We start from the raw sequence: 21,977 nt of genomic DNA on the forward strand, positions 1-21,977 counted from the left end.
CGCTAGAGGTAAGGTGTCTGCCTTGTCAGTGCTAGCCTAGGACGGACTGCGGTTCGACACCACCCACCCACCCCCGGCGTCCCATATGGTCCCCCAAGCCAGGAGCGACTTCTGAGGGCATAGCCAGGAGTAACCCCTGAGCGTTACTGGGTGTGGCCCAAAAAAAAAAAAAAAAAAAAAAAAAAAGAATCCAATGAAATGGCATGCAACAAAGCCAATAACAGAACTATAGCCATAATAGAAGTGCTAAATCTCTCACTATTGAGAGAAGACAAAAGCAAATATATATATAATGTTTTTATTTAGGTATACTTAAGAAATAAGTACTTTAATTATAGAGTGGTATAAATATCCAGAAGAGTTATTGTTAAAGCTGTTTAGCAAATACCCAGAAGATCAAAGAAGATATCATAAAGGTCTGATATAGATTAACTCCCATTAGGACCAGAATGTTGTTTTCTTGGGTTTTTTTTTTTTTTTGGGTGGGGGGGTTGCTTCACACCTAGCACTTTTCAGGGATTACTGCTGGACCAACAATCCAGAAATGGTCCTGGTGGTTTTCAGAGGACCATATGAGATGCTGAGTTTCAAACCCAGGTCAAGTGTACACAACGCAAATTCCCTACTCACTCAGCTCCATGTTTTCTTTCTTGACCCAAATGTTGGATTAATCAGATTGGGACTTGCAGTCAATTTAACTGTGCTATACATTTTGCAGGTTTTTTTTTTTTTTAAATACCAGTCAAGGCCATGTCTCACATTCTCTTCTCTCAGCAAACCAGTACAGCACAGCACAGCACTTTTTTGCAAAGGACCGGGTAACTACTTTAGGCTTTGAGAGCTATATTATCTCTATTTTAATTACGAAGCAATGCCATCTTAGTCCAAAGTAGCTACGTAATATATAAAAATAGGTAGCTCTATTCCAATAAAACTTTATTTGTGGCTATAAATTTTATTTTTACATAATATTCAGATATCATGAAATATTTTTTTACTTTTTTTCATAACTTTAAAATGTAAAAATAAAATCATGTCACGGGTTGTTCAAAGGCAGAAAAAAACAGCAGTAGGCAGAGTTTCTCCCTGGGCTGCAAGTCATGGATCCAAATCTACAGAACTTTCCCCTTAGAACTTTTCACACAGAATCACCCCCCATAAAAAGTGCAATTAGAGCTCCTCTGCTTATCCTCTACTTCCCAGTTTCTGCTCCTAGAGGAAATTAATGAATTGTATTGATTAAGCCTTTCTTGTTTAGAGTTTGTGTTCTCCTCCCCAGGATACAGATGAATACTTGGAGACTGGAGTGTCATTTCGACTTTACCTTGGGATTTGAAGTTTTTAATAAAAGGAACTGGGCACAGCAAAATCTTTAAGAATTGGAAAATGAGTGCCCATTCTTTTCAAGCTAACCAAATATTTGCTGAATCTTGGCAGTCTTAGTGAATTTTTTTCCTCTGAAATTCTCAGAGGTTATAAGGAATGGGAGACTTCATTTTTCTCAGGCCGTAGCTCGTGTGAGAAGCAGGAGATGCTTTTCAACATCTACATGAATCTCATGGAAAGGAGAGGAAAGGAGAGGGTTTATGTTCAAAACCTAATGAGAAATGGTGGGAGCAGAACTAGGCCCCACACCCCATATTCCTGGTGCTGACTAGAGTAGGAATGACTATATTTCCATAAAACTCAATGCCTTCAGTTCCAGACTTGGAAGTCTGGCCACAATGTTAATGCTGCCTTGCAGATAATCATGAAAATTAGATTGGATTCACATACACAAAAGGGCATACTATTCTTTTAATAAAGTAGTTTTCAAATTTTAGTTATTCAAGAGTCCTGAAGCAGAGCATAGACAGACTCTACAGAAGTGAGGAAGTAAGTTGCCAAGGTCAAATATTAAGCCAGTTGAAGCATTAACAATGATGTCATTTCTGTTCTTATAGGGATTCTTTACAAGCCCTGCCTTTCCAGTGTCTGTCAAATCCATTTGGAGAGTGGTGGGTCAAACTTAGATAAATTACTTTGTTTCAGAACATTTATTATACTAAAGTGATTACAAAAGAAAAGTAGATGATGATGTCTTAACCCAGATTTGCCTTTCCAAGTAGTTATTGGAAGAGAAAAATTTATACTTTGGTGAATATTTTATGGTCTTTGGAATATTTAAGTGTCTAGAAAATTGAGCTTGTGGGTCACTACTTAAAATCTATTCCTTACCCTACAATACTACATAGAAGCAGGTTTCAGAAACTCTAAGTCCCAGGAAAGAAGGTATGTGTGGTGATGCTAAAGCCCATGAGATCTCCTCAAGGTTTGTCAAGAGCATCAAGGATCAGCAAACTTTGCCAGTTACCGGTACAGATAATGGTGTACAATGAAAACATTTGTTGTGGTCTAGTTCTTTTTAAAACTAAATAACGCCTTATTATTTCTAATTCAAGAGCTTCCTGATTTGGCTATGTACTTCAATCCACAGTGAACATCTGTAGGACATGCCCTCATATATAGTATAAGAAACATCTGGACAGCTCCGTCCTTTGTGTTGCCAATGTATATAGCGTGAACCACTGTAGTGAAGAGTACCTTTTTAGAATGCCCCTTATACTGCCTGTACATCTGTAGGTCACTTAAAGCCAACAGGATCCCTAAAATATGGTGAGTTTCATTTGTGTAGCCCAGCTATACATCTGAGTTTTTCCATCATCAACTGCAAATTATCAGTTTTCTCTGAGTTGTGCTCCAGTGTTCACTACATCATAGACTTTGAAATAACCAGAATTATGTCTGCAGAAAGATCCTATATCTGAGGTCAAAAGTAGTGATGGAAGAGGTTCACTTGTGCTCCAGGCCCCCATGGCAGCCTGAAAGTCACTGAACTTTACCCAGTTCAGTTATCTTTTCTGACACTGCAAAGAAACCTAGAGAGTTGATCATTTTCTCCAAGGTAATAACGAGTACACGAGAACCAGAAAAAGAAGTCTGGACTCTTTTGTTTATTCTGTGATCACTTTTTCTTTGGCACCACACTTTCTAGTGCCTTTACCCTCCTCAAAATCTGAATTGAATTGGGGCTGGAGCGATAGCGCAGCAGTAGAGCATTTGTTTTGCATGAGGCTGACCCGAGGACGGATCTCCATTTAATCCCAGGCGTCCCATATGATCCCCCAAGCCAGGAGCGATTTCTGAGCGCATAGCCAAGAGTAACCCCTGAGCGTCACTGGATGTGGCCCGAAAACAAAAACGAAACAAAAAACCTGAATTGACCACACAACCTTTACTGGACAGGTATGTGCAGTTCATAATGGAGGCAAAGTTACTATAAGAAATATGGTACCCTCACTCTACTCTTTTAAGGAGCTTTCAGCTTTAGTGCTGAATGTTTGACCTAAACTTGATCTTCAACCAACAGGATTTCACACCATGATTGAGAGCGCCATTATAGGAAGTGAAGAACTTTGGTTAATAGTATGGAGATCAATATCTAGTTGTGTGACTATGGCCAAGAGCTGAAGAATAAAACAATCTCAGAAAATACTCAGTTCTCACTTTTCAGCAAATTACTGCTCACCTTCTCAGCTTTTTCATTTTTAACAAGAATCACATTTACACTACAAAAGTCGTCATAAATTTTATGCCTTTCACATAACATGCTTTGTAAATGTTAGTTTTCCTTCTCTATCAAGTGCAAGGAATTAAAGGAGAGGCTCTGATAAATCTCTGTATTGAAGGAATGACTCCAGTACAACTCTGATAGGCATCTATATTGGCATTTGGTTTCACTAATCCTGAATAGAATCCAAAATTATTGACTATTTAACCTCTTGGGTCATATTCCTTACTTAATCTAACTACGTTCATTTAAAATTTTGCTAAGAAACAATTGTCCCTTACCTTCACAATATATGACTTAGCATCTAGTAGTTGATGCATTTAATGCTTTGTGGAGATGGGTTCAGAAAGCAATCTGTGATTAGAGCACTTTTTGTGCTACCTCAGAGGGGTTCCAGGAATCTCTGACAGCAGTAGAACATCCTGAATCATGGGATCCATGACCATCATGTTCACTAAAGGAATCTCCATTCCAAGGGGTTACATCTGCATAGAAATCTGTTAGCCTTAACTTCCCCTAGGTTATAACCCCTCAGGACTGCTGCAGAGAACTGAACACTGTGGGAGAAAAGCCAAGCTGTCAAAGGATGAAAGAAAACTACATGGAAAGTATCAACTCTTTGGTTCATTAGTAACAAAATTAAACAACTTTGTTTTGCTTAAATGTTGAAGAGATTGTTAATGAAAAGACTCAAGGTGTGAATATAAGGAGATGATAAACCAACCAACCAAAACACTAACTCAGTTCTTTCTTTTTGGAGTATGGAGGAGTGCCACACCCAGAGATGCTCAGGCTTTATTCTTAGATATGCACTCAGGAATTACTTCTGGTAGTGTTTGAAGAACTATTTGTGATTCCAGAAATTACACAAACTCGGGTTGGCTGTGTGCAAAGAAAACACCCTACCCACTGTCCTATCACTCCAGCCCCTTTCAGTGCTCTCTGTCTTCCCTCTCATCTCTATCCATATTGACTTAAGTTTTTATTCTGTCTCTGCAGACCTGTTTACTCTGCTTCTCTGAGCCATGTAACTAACAAATGATGATTACCTACATCCCAAACTGTTGGCTTTACCAGCATCTAAAAGATCAACTAATCGATACAAAATTGGCAAATACATAAGTGTATTTGTATAATATAGACATAGATTAGGATATATAGCTCATCAACTTGGATTTTAAATCCATGAAAAAGGACTTCTAAAGTCTTGATTGGTGTTGATAAATTAACTAAGATACCAAATGAATGAAAGGGCACTACATAGGGATCTTTTGATGCTGGCATGTGTTATAGAAGGTGCACAGTTGCCTAATAACACGGTTGCCTCTATGACTCTAAAATCAAAAATAGCCCTATAGGAGCCAGAGCAATAGCACAATGGTAAGACATTTGCCTTGCACGTGGCTAACACAGGATAGACCCTGGTTCAAATCCTGGCATTCCCATATGGTCCCCTGAGCCTGCCAGGAGTGACTTCTAAGCATAGAGTCAGAAGTAACCCCTGAGCACCACAGAGTGTGACCCAAAAACAAAACAAAAAAAATAGCCCTGTAGTTCTAGGTTACTGTATACTGATTGACAAAAAAAAAAAGGCAAACCTAGACAACAGAGGCATTATTAAAATATGTCTTAACTTCAATCAGGCAGACCAGCTTCAGTTCCATGAATTTTAGCTGCAACCTCAAAATGTTAAGACAGATAAGATGTAACATGACCAAACAAAAATAGATTTTCTTAGTGGCCAGGTATGAGGCTAAGTGGTTAAAGTTCCTGCCTAGTACGCATGAAACCTGGAATCAATTACAACCACAAAAAAAAAAAAAAATTTTAGAACAAAAATTATGTGAAGAAAGTCTGTTTTTTAATTGCTAATTTTCCTGCCTGCTCACTTTTTATTTCCTTCCCTGTGAAGGAAATCTATTCTATGGATGGAGCAAAATTTAAAAGACAAAATGGGCTAGAGCAATGGCATAGTGGGTATAGCATTTGTCTTGCACACTACCAACCCATATTTAGTCCCCATCATCACATATGCTTCCCCAAAACCCACGAGGAGTTACAACCAAGCACAGAGCAGGAGTTAACCCTAAGCACTGATAGGTATGGTCACCAAACCAAAAAACTAATAATAATAAAAGTCAGAATGATAATAATAATAATAATAGTAATAGTAAGTGATGGGCTAAGCAGGTCTTCCCACCTCACTATGACTTTTATATAATAATGTACATTTTTCTTAATTCAAAGAAAATCAAATATTTCTTGATAAATGCTTCCATGTACATGGTGGTTTAAAAGCTAGTGACAGAGAGAGAGAGAGAGATAGAGAGAGAGAGATAGAGATAGAGAGAGAGAGAGAGAGAGAGAGAGAGAGAGAGAGAGAGAGAGAGAGAGAGTTTGCCTGCGCGTGTGCTGGAGAAGAAAAGGAGAAGTTTTAATGGGGAAAACATTTTTTATTGATTTATTTTCAAAATGTGTGTGGTGCACATATGTGATGGGGGAGGAAATGTAAGTAAATACAATCTGGGTCACCTCTCTTAACTATTATGCTTTACACACATGAACGCACACACTACAAGGGATTTGATCAGGCATTCCTCTGCACTTAAGCCCTGAGGCCGAGAGTTGAGAACCCACTTGAGACGGTGTGGAATTAGAATGAGGCAAAATACCGATTGTTAAACTTTAATGTGCATTTGAAATTTGCATAGTTGAAAATTTGCATCATTTGCCAGTTATGTGAATTTGTGAAGATCATGATAAAACACATTCTGAATCAAGAGGTCTGATGAAGGGAAGGCAGGTCTGCATTTCTTTTTTTTTTTTTTTTTTTTTTTTGGTTTTTGGGTCACTCCCGGCACCTCTCAGGGGTTACTCCTGGCTCTGTGCTCAGAAAACGCTCCTGGCAGGCGCGGGGGACCATATGGGACGCCGGGATTCCAACCGATAACCTTCTGCATGAAAGGCAAAACTCCTTACCCTCCATGCTATCTCTCTCTAACAAGCTCCCAGGTCATGCTCATGCTGCTTATCTGGAACCACAATGTAAGGATCAAATGAGAGGACAAAGATTAAAATCAAGAAAAGGATACAGATCAATCTGCATAGAGTAAATCACACTGCAATTTTTACTTATAAAGTAAGAGTATAAAGACACTAGCTACACTCTCATACAGATTATTCCCTCAAACCTAGTAAACCCTGGCTAAGATCTCACTTCTTCATAAAAACAAAACAGAATTAGGTCCTATATGCTGTTTATGACTTGCCTTCTGCCTTTTATACTGTTCAAGATATTACTCAGAAGTTCAAATTTTTCTGGTCTTTATTAAAGTTCTTTCAACAATTGGCTGCAAACCCCTATAGTTCTACTTGTACATTGCAACCTATGTTTATCAATTTGCAGTAGATTTTAATATGTATTCAAAAAGATCAATATTGAGCTGGAGAGATAGCAGGCAGGTAGGGCATTTGCCTTGCATGCAGAAGGACGGTGGTTAGAATCCCAGCATCCCCTATGGTCCTCTGAGCCTGCCAGAGGCGATTTCTGAGCACATAGCCATGAAAAACCCCTGAATGCTGCCAGGTGTGACCCCCAACAAAACAAAAACAAAAGATTAGTATTTCCCCCTCAGAAAAGAAGAGAAGTCCTACTTAAAAGAAGTTAGCCAATTCCTGACAGATTATGAAGAGAATATCTTCACATTTCTGATATATATGATATCTAATATGACTCAGCAGTCTGTACATATGATTTGGTTATATAGTTTTATTTTACTTTTAGGCAAATAAATGCCCTGTAGGAAGAATGAGAAATAAGCTAAGAAATAAATAAAACTATAGTAGACCCTTTCTAATCTTTCTTTCTATCTGAAACCTTCTCCTACCACATTTGTCTTCTTCCACGAAAGATACCTTTCCTGAAAGAAAAATTAATTATCCTCTGTTGCCATAGGATATCCTCCTAGGAGGACCCAGCAAAGTATTATAGTTTCTTTGTGATATGTCTCCTACTATGTTTTGTTTCTTGTAAATGCCATAGATATCATTACTTATTTATGATTATGTCTCCTGAATAGAACAGGCTTTTTGACATGGAAAAATTACTGAAAAGATTGTTAAAGTAATCTAATTGAATTTTAAATCAATAAAAATATTACCTCCTGGTTCTTATACGAAAGTGGGTTAAAATGGAATACAAATAGACTTTGAATTAAGAAGTGTGAGAGAAGATCATCTATGTAGAGAATTACAAATAGTATATTCTTGCTGGTATGTATCTGGAGATACAGGAAAGCAGAGATATAGTCTTGGGAGCTATAGATTCCCACTAAGTTGTTTTGAGAATATCCAATGAGATTTTGGGAGCCATAAAACTATTAAAAGCATATCCTATTTTGTTTTTGGACAAAATACTGTCTGTGAAATAAAGGACAGCTTGTTTTAGATTCCATTTAGAAGCATAGATTTAATAATTAAGACCCTAGGGTACCTTGAGAATTTAGAAAAGTAATCTTTAATGGACCCAAGATAGGTGGCAAAATGTGTCTACATCTCTGGTACCATCGCAAACTGCCAAAGACATGTGGTCATCTATCTTTCTGGAATTTTCTAGAGACTCTACTGAATGACTTTAGAAAAAATATGTAAACTGCCTTTCCTTCAAACATATGAACAGCTTATTTTTGTGTTAAAAGCCATAAATTTATTTAAGGTTCTGGGAGGGGTGTCCATTTTGGCAACATGAATTTCCCATCAGCCTACTTGATATTGCTTCCTGCCTATCATGAAATATATGTATAGAGAAAGCCTGAGACTCCCCACAGGGTTTTGCATTCATACGCATCTGCCTTCCAATTTACAGCTTGCAAAGGAGGTGTTAATTAGTTGGCAGAAGCACCTGAACGGGGAGTACGGGGTTGGCTGAGGGGGTGGGAAGGTCTCTAGTGGTTCCTTATTCACATAGGCAGAAGAAAAAAAAAAAAAGAAAGAAAGAAAACTCACATTTCTATTCAAATGGCAACCTCCAAGCCAGGTAAGTGGTGCAATTTTTGAAGTTACCTCTTTTCTCTTTAAAAAAAAAGTAAACACTGTGTGATCAGTGTTAAATATTTTCAAATGTTCATAATTGACTCGTTTTTCTTCACATACTCATTTCTAAAACACCATTTTATGGTTTTTTTCCCAGCAAAATATGGATGAGAATTTTTCTTACCTACTGATAGGGTAAAATTAACATTGAAGAAGAAATAATACAAATTTCTATTGAAAAAAGCAATGAAAATCTAATCCACAAAGAAGGGCAGTGACACATAGCAAGGCATATCTCGGAAGTGGAGTGAAGAAAGGCAGAGTGACAAATTCAGGTAGAGCAGAAAACTCTTTTCACTTGTGGTCAATAAAAAATGTTGGCAAAGTTGAAATAGATGATTTTAAGTATCATTTGATGCAGAATAAGACTAAATAAAGATCTATAGTACCTTTACTTTCTTCAAGGTGACTATCAATGTAATGCATCAAGTCTCCCTGGGAGAAAAATCAAGTAATGTATAGAACACTGAAGAGGAAAGCTATGTTCATCTAATATGGTATTTCTCAACCTTTTCCCACTTGTTGCCCCTTTTCTGACCCTTTTTCTGCTTGTGGGCTCTGTCGTTCTTATTTGCTACCTAATCTTGTGCAGTAGCTCCTTATTTATGTGAGTTTTCACCTATGGTCTCTTTGGAATATCCTGACGGCTATTTGACCTCTATCTGAGAAACTCGTTTCTTTAAAATAAATATGGTATAACTGAGATCCAGAAGAAGAAATTAATTTTCCCAATGATAGGACTGGTAGACTCACAGATTGAACACTGGATTCCTGGTTTTCTGTCATTAATCTTCTAACTTTCTGGGACTACATTTTAAAAAATATTTTGATTTAATTAACAACCATGTTTACAAAGTTATTGATTGTTGAATTTTAGGCTTATAAGAATTCAACACCTGGGGCCGAAGTGGTGGCATGGTGCTAGCCTAGGACAGACGTCAGTTTGATCCCCTGGCATCCCATGGTCCCCCAAGCTAGGAACAATTTCTGAGTGCATAGCCAGGAGTAACCCCTGAGCGTCAATGGGTGTGGCCCAAAAATCCAAATGTGTGTGTGTGTGTTTAAAAAAATCCAACACCAATTCCATCACCAAAGTCAATTTTGCTTTATTCACCACTCCCATCCCTTGCCTGCCACCTGCAATGTGCCCCTTGACTGGCATATTACAAATTTCTTTGGTTGCAGATTAGAGCTCATGTTGTCAGTGTTATAGAGTATGTGTTTTGGATACATTAGCTATACCACTCTCTCACATCACTAATATAACCAAAGTCCTGACCTCTGTTCCTCCCCATTACCTCCTTTCTCATCTTCTTCCTCCTCCTCTTGATTTCTTTCCTTCTCTGTCCCTCTCCTCCCTGAATTCTGGAGTTAAGGGGGATCCAGGCATCCCTCTTTTACACATTTCCTCATCTAGATATTTCATATACTACAGGTACTATAGGTGAGATCATTCTGTGAGGTCATTCTGTGCTTGTCTTTCTTCTGGCTAAACTTGAGTGTAATTAACTGCAGCAAATTGCATTATTTCATCATTCCTTGTAACTGTATATTCCCATCTTTATAATCCATCCATCTGTCATTAGAAACATATCTTAGTTACTCCATATCTTAGCTATTGTACTAAGTATAGCAATGAATAATAAAGTGCATGGGTCCTTTTGAACAAATGATTTAAAGAAATGGAGGTAGATGCCCCAAAGTGGAATTTCTGGATCATATAGCAGCTCAATTCTAAGTTTACTGAGGACTTGCCACACTGTTTTCGATAGGAATTGAACCAAACAACATTCCCATCACCAATGGATGAGAGTCCCTTTTTCACCACATCCGTGCCAGCACAGATTATGTTTCTATTTTTGATATGTGCCATCCTCACTGATGTGAGATTATATAGCATAGTCATCTTGATTTAGATTTCTCTAATGATAAATGATGAGGAGCACTTTTCACGCCATCTGCCTGTCTTCCTCTAAGATGTGTCTATTCATTTTCTTTTCTCCATTTTTAATAAAGATTTTTTTTAATTTTTAGTTGTTGTTGATCTTTATGAATACTTTATATACCCTAGATAACAAGTCTTTATCTTTTTGGGGGGATGTTTGGGGTCACACCTGGCAGCCCTCGGGGGTTACTCCTGGTTCTATGCTCAGAAATCTCTTCTGGCAGGCTTGGGGGACCGTATGGAATGCTGGGATTTGAACCACCATCCTTTTGCATGCAAGGCAAAAGTCCTACCTCCATGGTATCTCTCCGGCCGCAAGTCTTTATCTTGAAACCTAGATATCTTGAATGATATCCATTCAGTTAACTGTCTTTTCGTTTTAGCCCATGCTTCTTATGCCATGCAGAAATTCTTTCATTTAATGTAATTTTTTGTCTTATTCTTTATTTTGATACCTTTGCCAGTAGTGGCAAATAATTTAACGTCTTTGAAGTTCAATCTTTGAGTTTTCTGCCTATATTTCCCTCATTATAGTTTAGAATTTCTATTATATCTCAAGATCATTGATACATTTTAAATTAGCTTTTGTGTAAGGTGTGAGATCTGGATCTAGCTTTAATTTATTATGCTAGTTCTCCAGTTTTCTCTGGGACTAACTCATTTTTAAAGGTTTTTAAGAACACACTTGGTACATTAACTCCCAACTCTGATCCAGCACTGGGACTCTTAATAGCACTTAGATGTGTGGTATTCTTAGAAAAATCAAAAGAACTGAAGAAAAACAAGGCCAGGAAATAGAAACAGGACATAGATATATAAGGTTTAAAACATTGGGCATTCTTTATTCTTCCTATGACCACTTATATCCAAAATCTAATTAAATATAAATTTTCTGTTAATAAATATTGCACACACAAATCTGGTGGAAGAGAAAAATTTCAAGGTTTGGATTCCATTTTAAAAAAGAATATATAAAGAACACTGTGTTGAAAGATGCCACCAAACCTTCAAAACACACAAGAAGGGAGAAGTGATATGACCTGAATACTAAACACTGACAAAACCCTCTTTAAGGCAACTAAGCTCTAGATGAAAAGAGAAGACACCTGCCATCCAACCTTAGGCTGCACCTTCTCCTAATGAAACTAAGGAAATCAGAAAAAGTCAAGGGAATTCAGGGAAAAGATAAATCAGGACTGGACTTCTTGGGAATATCAGACTGTTCTGAACTTGAAAGTTTCCTTCAACATACCCTAAGTTGCTTCTCCCCAGTGAAAAAGAAACACAAATATATACCCCAGAAAGAGGGGGATTCTTGAAGTATATAATTAGGAAAGGGCTAGAAGAGAGTTGGAAAGTGTGAAACTGGCATGATTATTAGAGTTGTGGGAGACAGCCTGCTTTTACATAAGGAGTTCACTGGACTGGAACAATAGCACTGTAGTTTGGCACTTGCCTGGCACACAGCTGACCCAGGTTCCATCCCTAGCACCCCATATAGTTGGTCCTCTGAGTCTCCAAGAGTAAAATCTGAGCACAGAGCCATGACTGAGCCCTGAGCATTGCTGGGTGTGACCCAAAAACAAAAAACAAAAAATGAGATCACCTGAAACTCTTTGCTCAAATAACTTGAGGACAGAAATGGGAAAATTAGAAGTGATTTTCCTACTCAGTTATCAAATAATTTCTTTATGAACTGTTTTAAATCTCAGGTTTTCTGGTAAGTTTAACACATACTATATTTTCAACATTTAATAATGAAGAGCTATAGTGAATGATTAAAGGAATTCATTACTTTTCTGTTTGTCCTTATTCCCTATATAAGTTGTGATGGTATTGGCAAAGAAAGGAAAGGAATAAGATATCTATCATTAAAATAAAGACCTTTTTGGTAGTTATGTAATTAGGAGTAGCCATAAAAGCTCAGCAAAGGGAAACTAACTTGATATTTCATATTTCTTTGAGGAAAAATATTGGCACGTGTTACTATCTTCATATAGCCAATATGGATTTACTGTGCATTGGAAAATTTGGTTTAAATCAATTTTTTGCTGATCTATGATTTCAGAAAACAATTTGTCTTTATGAATGTTGATTTTTCTCATCTTTGATAGATGGATCTAAGTTATGCAATGTTGTTACAAGAATTAATAAGAGAATATCCCCAATTGGCTATCCTGAACAACCCAAAATAGTAAGCTAATAAAACCATTGACTCAAATGTGTGTTTTGGAATTAGTTTATCCAAGAGAACTCAACATGAAACTTTATTGCCAAAATGAGATACTCTAACCCACAGGTATATTCATAAAAATTTTTAATATTAGGTAGTGCCTATTTTTTCAAAAACTTATAAGTTAAAATTATTGTGGTGAAGTGTCAAATTTGGAAGGTGTTAATTTTTGAACACTCCAAATATAGGTTATTTTCTACTTATTCTTAAATATAGAAAAATATAGATACTGTAAAACTTAACTACTTTGAAGTGTGCAGTTCAATTGAATACTTTCACTTTGTTATACAGTCACCTACCACCAGCCACTTTCAAAATATATTTTTCCTCCTAATTGAAACTGTATCTGATAAGCAAAAACCCTACTTTTCCCCTACCTAACCACTTACAACCATCATTGTACTTTCTGCCTCTATGAATTTAATTACTCTAGCACCCTCAAATAAGAGACAATATTTCTCCTTATGTGACTTGTATATTTCTTTTGACATAATATATTCAATGTTCATCTAAATTATAGCATGTTTTAAAATCCCTTTTTTCCTAAAACTGAATAATTTCATTGTATGTCTTTATATATATATATATATATATATATATCACATTTTGTTTATCTACTCACCTGTTAATGAATATTTAAATTGATTCTACTTTTTGGTTACTGTGAACATAGTGTACATAGAATTTATAATTTTTATAAAAAGATTTAAAGTATCTATCTCCTAAGAATTTCATGAATCTACTTCTGATAATATCTAGATTCATTTTTCTTTGCAGTGCATCACCTCTCTGGTTCTTAACATTTTCCCCAACACAAATACGTATGTCAGCCTTAACCTCAGTTCAATCAGCCGTTGAAATGTAAATTTATAACTAACCAAACAAACACTGAATGGCTACAGCCTGAGTACATATCAAACTATGTAATCTGAAATTTAATGCAGCTCAGTCACCTTCTAAAGATCAGTTGTAAAGTATAACTTATTAAATAAGAAGTGCCTGAAGATTTAGAATTTATTCTTAAATTAAGCCAGACTAAATTCCAATAACAAAAAATATTGCTAGATTCCACAAAAGTGATTTCTATGAATTATGCCTTAATAAAAGAAATGTGCTTCACTTTAATTGATCTTGATTGTGGTCATTAAAATTATATTTTCCTTGTTGCTAGCCAGAGTATAGCATGTTCATATTTTTGTTCTGTACCCTCCTGAGGGGGATTAATAGAAAAAAATTGTATCAATATCATCTACCTGCAGCTACTGCTTAATATTTTAATATTACAGACTTGTAACTTGTAATTGTGTTCCAGTCACTGCCTTGGCTACTACAAAGTTTGGCTCTAAATTATCTAACTATTTATAACAAAAGCATAAAAATACAAAATATAGGTTTGTATATTAATTCATCTATGGTTTTGTTCTAGCTTATTTGATAACTTTCCCTTTGCAATGCTTTTCACATATATTCCTGTTGCCATTTTGTGTGTGAGTCACAGGCACACATATTTTATTTTTAAAATGAGAATGTAGCATTCAAAATTCTTGGCTGCAGACAACAGAAATCAATTCTAATTAAATATCATAAGCAAGTTAATTAACTAATTAAGTGAGAAATTCATGAGGAGACTCTTAGTTTAGCTCACAAAATTATTGGGAAGAGTATATGCTAAATGGGGTGAAAAAGAAAATAGGTTGTATTCTAAAGAGGTTGGTCCATCAGCATTCCAGACATGTCTTATGGACAGAAAGAGTGAGGTGAGGTAAGATGCCCAGGGGGTAGAGTGAAGTGATATAAGGGTAAAAGGGGAGCAAAAAATAATAAAAAATAAAAAAGTGATAAACAAATAATAAAAATAATGCAAAAACAACAACACAAGAGCTCTGAAGACATTGCAAGGAAGAGAGCAGTTTAAACCATCTTCCTTCTTCCACATGTAACCCAGCTATGTGGCAGACTTCTTAGTTGTGTAAGATTAGGCAAGTCCCAGTCAATTTTAACTATACCTTTCTACGGTAACAAAACACATGCTATTTTTTATTTGAAGGTTATTCTTCATTGAAGATTAAGACTGTTTAATTAGCTCATCTTAACTCACTATGACAATTAACTTTGTATCCCAAGTGCCCACCTTTCCCTGTTACCTCTCCAGTAAGAACAATACTCCTTTTTCTGTCCTAAGTTGAGAGCTCACTTGTCTAAACTGCCTCATGTTTATTAAATAAACCCTGCAATTAACAGAACTATACTCAGAATTCAGCTTCCTTGCTACCTGTTGCTACCTTAGCATACACCCCACCTACAGCACATGTGAATACATAAACTATAATACATAAACTATAAAGGCAGGTCTTTTAATGGAGTTCAGATAAATAATAATTTCTTCATCCTATTGCAACGCAAAGCTTTCATCTCCTCATTCAATGGAATGAAACATCCACTTTCTCTAATTCAGTTTGAATTTCACCTGGAATTGAAACATCTAAAACATTTCAGTAATTCATAAGGTCTACTCAAATATACAACCACCAATCAATTTTGTATTAAACTATGTTCATAATAGGATATTCTGTATAGAAACAAGGAAGAAGAAACTGAAACAAAATGACTGAATATCAATAATAAATGAGAATAACTGCCATTGCCTAGAAGTATAACATTCAGAACAACTTGTTCTCCGTTTACTACTTCAAATTTTTTTCTTTATTTTGTCCTTCCCTAGCCCATGAGAGAATATATCCTGGTATCCACTGGTCTACATCCTTTCTAAAAATGTCCTATTCTCTTTACCTATAAAAATTATTTCTTGGATCATTGAAACAAAATGGTTTCTTTTAGGTTATGCATTCTCAGCAGCCTTCTAACCTGTCAGCTTATTGCAAATAAAGCCATTTCTGAAACCATTACCAAGTCACTCAATTGATTGACTGGAGACCAGAAGTAGCACCTGAACTTTGCAGTTAGTCTTATTTATATGAAAATATTTCCTGACTATAGGTCTGGAAGACACTCTTTTGTACCTTATAGTCTGCAAATACATTGGATATGACTGCATTAAATCAACACAAACTGAGGTTATTGGTTTTACTTTTCATGCTCACCAAGTAACCTTTAAATTAAAGACTGGTTTAATTTGTCTTGTTAATGAACATGCTGACATGAATGCCAGGGTAGCCACTTTCCTTGTTGTAGATCTGTACATTAAGCATGTAGATTTATGGCCAGTGAAGCCTTTGTGTGAGTCCTCAAGTTTTGTCTTCATAAATAACTCAGTAGTATCACTGTTGGATACTGAGGTGGTAGCATTTGGGATAAAGATAATAAGGTAATTTTTACAATTATAAAACTGTCTTTCACCATGACACTTAAGGCCCATCCATTCATTTCTGCTCTGTAAGCTCTTACAGCAAAAATGAACAAGATTCTCAAACAATAAATGCTTACCATGTTTGGAGCATTTATTATGTAGCAGACATAATTATTATATCTTTTCATAGAAAAAATAGCTTTTCTAATTCTTTCAGCAAGCCTCTGATATCAGTACCATTTTACAGATGAGAAAATGGAGACATAAAAGAGATTAAGTTTGTTCAACTGGTAGTTCAGGGGTTCTTTCCAAGCAGTCTGGCTTCATCACTTGAACTTCAGAATGTACCGCTGCACTGTCTCTGGAGATTGAGGAACAATGCTACAAAAGTCAAATTTTGGATAGACTACAAATAGTACAACTGGAAATTGTGCATGTGAAGGCATTTGATAGAAGTTATGTCTAATGGTTTAGAATTGTTTTGATATTGGAAAGCAAAGAAAAGTAAAATAGATAAGAAAAAACCTCCCAATACATGCAATGTATTCTAGATTTTCCTACAAACTATCTCAAACTAATGTGATCAGCATAGGAACCCAGCAGAGACTTAGCTGAAAATCTACATGAATGTTGAAGGGTCATTCGGGGGAAATCTTTCTTAACTCCAAGGACCTTTACAGTTCTCAGATTTTGCATAGCTCTTAGCCTGTCATTTTATGACATGCTTGATTACAGATGGCACATATGTGAAAGGAGTATGAAAAGTAAGCTGCTAACATAATGTTTCAAAGGGAAAGATGACATGCTTTTAGGGTTATGATGAAACTTTTAAGCAGGGTTACAAATATCATCATCATGCTGTATTCAGTCTAATTCAGATATACTTTGCATGCAGTGAGTAATACAGGTTTCTTGGTGTTCTGCATTTAAACACATCAGAACAAATTGGAACCTGGCTCATTGTACCTATTTTTTCTTTGCTTTTCTGTAGGAAAAAAAATGGAGCAATTAGAATTTCAGAATTAAAATATAATCCCACCATCACAGCTTCCAAACTGAAGCCCAGACCATATAAAATAGGGTCAAACATAGCTTGGGATGTCCTTGTTCATACTGAAATCATTTCTCCCAAGGAGTCTCATAATTAAACTTCTTGATTAGAATTGATTTTCCCAAGGATTATCTTATTGTTTTATATTGCCTAAACATTGCATCAGCAAGTTCAAGTCTATATGCTTATGCTGCCTCTCTTTTCTTTCAATCTTTGTATTTTTTATTTATTTATTTATTTATTTATTTGGTTTTTGGGCCACACCCGGTGACGCTCAGGGGTTACTCCTGGCTATGCGCTCAGAAGTCGCTCCTGGCTTGGGGGACCATATGGGACACCAGGGGGAACTGCAGTCTGTCCTAGGCTAGCACTGGCAAGGCAGACACCTTACCTCTAGCGCCACCATGCCAGCCCCAATCTTTGTATTTTTAATTATATTCAATGTCAACCAGTCCAGGCTTTTGGGGGAAAAATATGGGCATTCTTTAAAAAACTAGAAATTAAGTGTCCACACAATATAGCAATTTCACTCTTGGAAAAATACCCAAAGGGCCCCAAAATAAAATTTAGAAAAGGAGCTTACACTTTTGTGTTCATTGTAGCACTATTCACAATACCCCAAATCTGGAAACAACCCAAATGTTCAAATACAGATGAGTGAATAAGAAAAAAAGCTATGGTACATATACACAGCGATTAGGGAAAAAGATAAAATTTTTGATGATACATGGAAGGACCTGAGATACTATGCAGATTTAAATGACTAGAAGGACTTAAAATGTTCACACTCACTTGTAGAATATTAAGAAATATTATATGAAAATAAAGCCCAAGTTGATGGAAACAAAGGCTAAGAGAACAGGTCCTTAGTAGAAATATTGCCATAAAGGGGTTAAATTTAGACACAAAGAAATCTCAGTAATAGTATTGCAAAATACAGTACCTAAAAGTGAAAAAGCAGTAGTGTCTGTCATAGAGACAGGCTGATGGGCAGGAAGGAAACTAGAAACATTGGAAGTAGTCACTGGTAAAGAGATGAGTCTTGAACATTGTATGATGTGTGCATGTCAACTCAATCTTGAAAAACTTTTGGCAACATTTTCTCAGGATAAATTATTGAAATAATATATGAAAGAAAAAAATTTTTAATCACAACTCCATTTAAAAACTCCCCCTTCGGTGTTTGATGTATGTAAATATATATAAACATATATTTTCTTAAAACTGTATTAAAGGGGCCGAAGAAATAGCACAGTAGTAGGGCGTTTGCCTTGCACTCAGCCAATCAAGGACAGACGGTGGTTCGAATCCCTGCATCCTATATGGTCCCCCACATCTGCCAGAAGAGTTGTATTAGAGTTATGTTACATATGTAATATAAATGTATTGAATTATTTTTTAATTTTGTCTCCTCACTAACTTCTAAACAACTTTTCCATTGCCCTCTCACCCTGTGTTCTTTCTTGATGTATTTCACTTGCTTATCTCTGTATCTCTGCTTGCTTGCTTATTCTCTCCTAAACACCTATTCCTTTTCTTCTCCTAGACTCCCCCTAAAGAAGTTTCCTCCAATAAAAATGACTTGTAAACAAATAAATTAACATCTTTTTTCTGAGAGTACAGAAAAGTCTACTCTATGTTTAATTTATCACATAGTATAACATTGTTTATATGTGTCACAACTAATTAACTAAAGCCTAATGATTTGGTTTCTGTTAGTTCACTATAAAGCACCTGTACTATAAATATACTAAATATACTTGAATATCTCTTCTGCTTGCTTAAGTTCTTTTTCTGTAAAGCTTAAGTTTTGGGATATGAGAAGGTAACTAAGCCTTGGTTACTTTTTCTGTTAAATGAAAATATCTGTGGAAAGCTGCAAAAATTAGATAAAATCATTAACCATGTAGTAGCTATGTATCACTCACTCTAGCTCCCTAGTATCTTTAACTCTAAGCTAAGAATTCTCTTCTATATGAATCTCAATTTCTCCACCAAGTCTTCCTTCCATAAGATGTACCCAAAATGATGTACCATACTCATTTATAGACAGAAACAAGTATATTACTTAAGTCCCACCAATCAGATACATTCACAATAACTTTGATTTCTGCTTTATACCCACTCAGTTCAAGGAACACGGTGACTTTCGTTGGATAATACAGTAATTCTCTCTTTTTTTAACAACCATGGCAGCAAAGGTAAAAGCAAAATAAGTGATTTCCAGAGAAACAACAATAATATAGCTTTGGGCTGAGTGTGTGGTGACTGACAGTAGTAGAATCTTCATTATTAAAGCTCTCTCAAGCAAGGTTTTGGACATTGTTTCTGGCATCTTAACCTTAGTTTCATTCAGAGACATCCTGACAGCTCTGAATTACTCAAAAATCCTATGAATAAATTCATTTTCTAGTTAAATTAGACTGGGACATTTTCTGTTGCTTGTAATTAGGAACATTGTCTACTACATATGCATAGCTGTAAAACACCATATGAAGATGAGTTGGCATAGCAGACGCTCCTGGTTGCCTCTCCAATAACGATTCTTCCTTCTTTGTTAGCAGTTAGACACTTGACCCAATTTTAATTAGGCTTATAGAAATGAAAAAATGGAATGCACATGACTTTGGCAAAAAAAAATAATTTTTTTCTAATCAGAGAGGTATGTAATGAGAAATCTTTTCCTGCTATTTCTTGTTACTTCATCCACATCCATCCTATCTCACAGATACCTTCATAGGAGAATAGTGTGCTCTAGTTTGAAGACAGATATGGCCCAGATGCCAGGTTTAAATAACAAAGATCAAGAATGTAAAGGAGAGCAGGGAGACAACTCAAGTAGTAGAATTACTTAGCAAGTCCAAAGCCCTGAATTTGCTTCTTAATGCCACATGACACTAAAACCCCAATACCACTAGTAAGTAGTGCTGCACAGCCATCCCATGAACCCGGCTGTCAGATATGCATTCCCAGGTGTGATTTCCCCCAAACTTTTCCAAGAATCACTAGGGGTGACTCATTTACAAGATTGTAAAGAGGGGGCTGGATCGATAGCACAGTGGTATGACATTTGCCTTGTATGAGGCCAACACGGGACAGACCCCCAATTTGAATCCCGGCATCCCAAAGGTCCCCTGAGCTGCCAGGAGCGACTTCTGAGCACAGAATAAGTAGTAATCCCTGAGTGCTGCGGGTGTGACCCAAACATCCCCCCCCCAAAAAAAAATTTGAAAAGAGTCTTGGTCCTGAGAACCTAGAGGGAAACTGGGACTTCCAGAGATTTATATATATATATATATATATAATTTTATTGAGGTCTAATTTACATAGCATTAAATTCGATTATTTAAGAAAATACAGGTTTCAGGGTCAGAGAGAAAGTTTAGCAGGTAAAGTGCTTGTCTTACATGAAGGCCAACCCAGGTTTAATAATACCCTGGCACTTTAGACAGTTCCTTGAGCCCTGCAAGGAGTAAACCCTGAGCACAAAACCAGGAATAAATCCTGATTATATTCAGATGTGGTCCAAAAATCAAAAAAAGAAACAAATATAGACACCTTGCCTTGTTTGTTTTAGTTTGGGACAATACATAGTGGTGCTAAGGGATTACTCTTGGCATGTTGATTGGAAGTCGCTCCCTAAAATGTTCATTGCACAATGCTGGTTTTCCCTATATATAAAGTATGTGCTCAAGCTCTTAGAGTGTTCTCTCCATTCCTATCCCTGCTTTTTGAAAGATTCAATTAGATTACTTTGCTTATACTGAAAACTTTTATTTGTACCAGTTTTGCCACCCAAAAGGTATTTGGAAAGGATTTTAATTTATGTGTGTGTTGTGTGTGTGTGAGAGAGAGAGAGAGAGAGAGAGAGAGAGAGAGAGAGAGAGAGAGAGAGAGAGAGAGAGAGAGAGAGAGAGAGAGAGGACTAGGCCTTTCAGAATTAAATTCAGGGAATCTGGAACCACTCCCTGTGGCATGTGAATAATATCTCCAGCAGTTTGTTTGATGAAAGGACCAGAGGATGCAGTGTTCCTAGATTCTTTCAGTACCAGGAACCACCAAGGCCACCTCATTAATCCCCAGTGGTACTGCACCCACTAATACTTAGGGAGCCACCAATGCTTAGGGGGCCACATAAGTGCCAGAAGTAGAACTCTGATGCTTTCTTGGCCTCTATGCGAAGTCCTTAGGATTTTCAACTTGATGACAAAAGATAGAAATCAAAAACAGCATCATTGTTTGTTTTATAGCAGCTGTTACACAGGTGGCAGTTATCCAAACTTCAGCGGTATCCCCCAAGCCCCCACAAATACATCATCTGTATATGCCATATTTTTATACTTTTACTCTAAGTACCTGTTATTTTTTGGTTTTATGTGTTATTTAATATTATTTGGTAGAGAACTTTTGTGTCTGAAAATGCTCATATTTAAAAAAATAATTGTGATATGCACTTCTTAGTTGAATGCCATTTTTGCTTAAGTTCTGTAGAAATCTTCAGATACTGGAGAAAATATATACATACAAAATTGTTAAACCATCATGAGAATCTAGTTTTAGAACATTTCCATCACATCCAAAGTTTCCCTCTAGTTTGCAATGAATCCTTGATCTTATCTTTTTTATAGGATCTACTTATTTTGCTTATTTATTTATTTTTAAGCCATATCTGGGGTCCTCAGGGCTAACTCCTGGCTTTGCATTCAGAGATCACTTCAGGAAATTCTTAGGATGCCCAGG

The sequence above is a fragment of the Suncus etruscus genome, chromosome 1, assembly GCF_024139225.1.
Source record: "Suncus etruscus isolate mSunEtr1 chromosome 1, mSunEtr1.pri.cur, whole genome shotgun sequence".
In the NCBI taxonomy this organism is placed as follows: Eukaryota; Metazoa; Chordata; class Mammalia; order Eulipotyphla; family Soricidae; genus Suncus; species Suncus etruscus.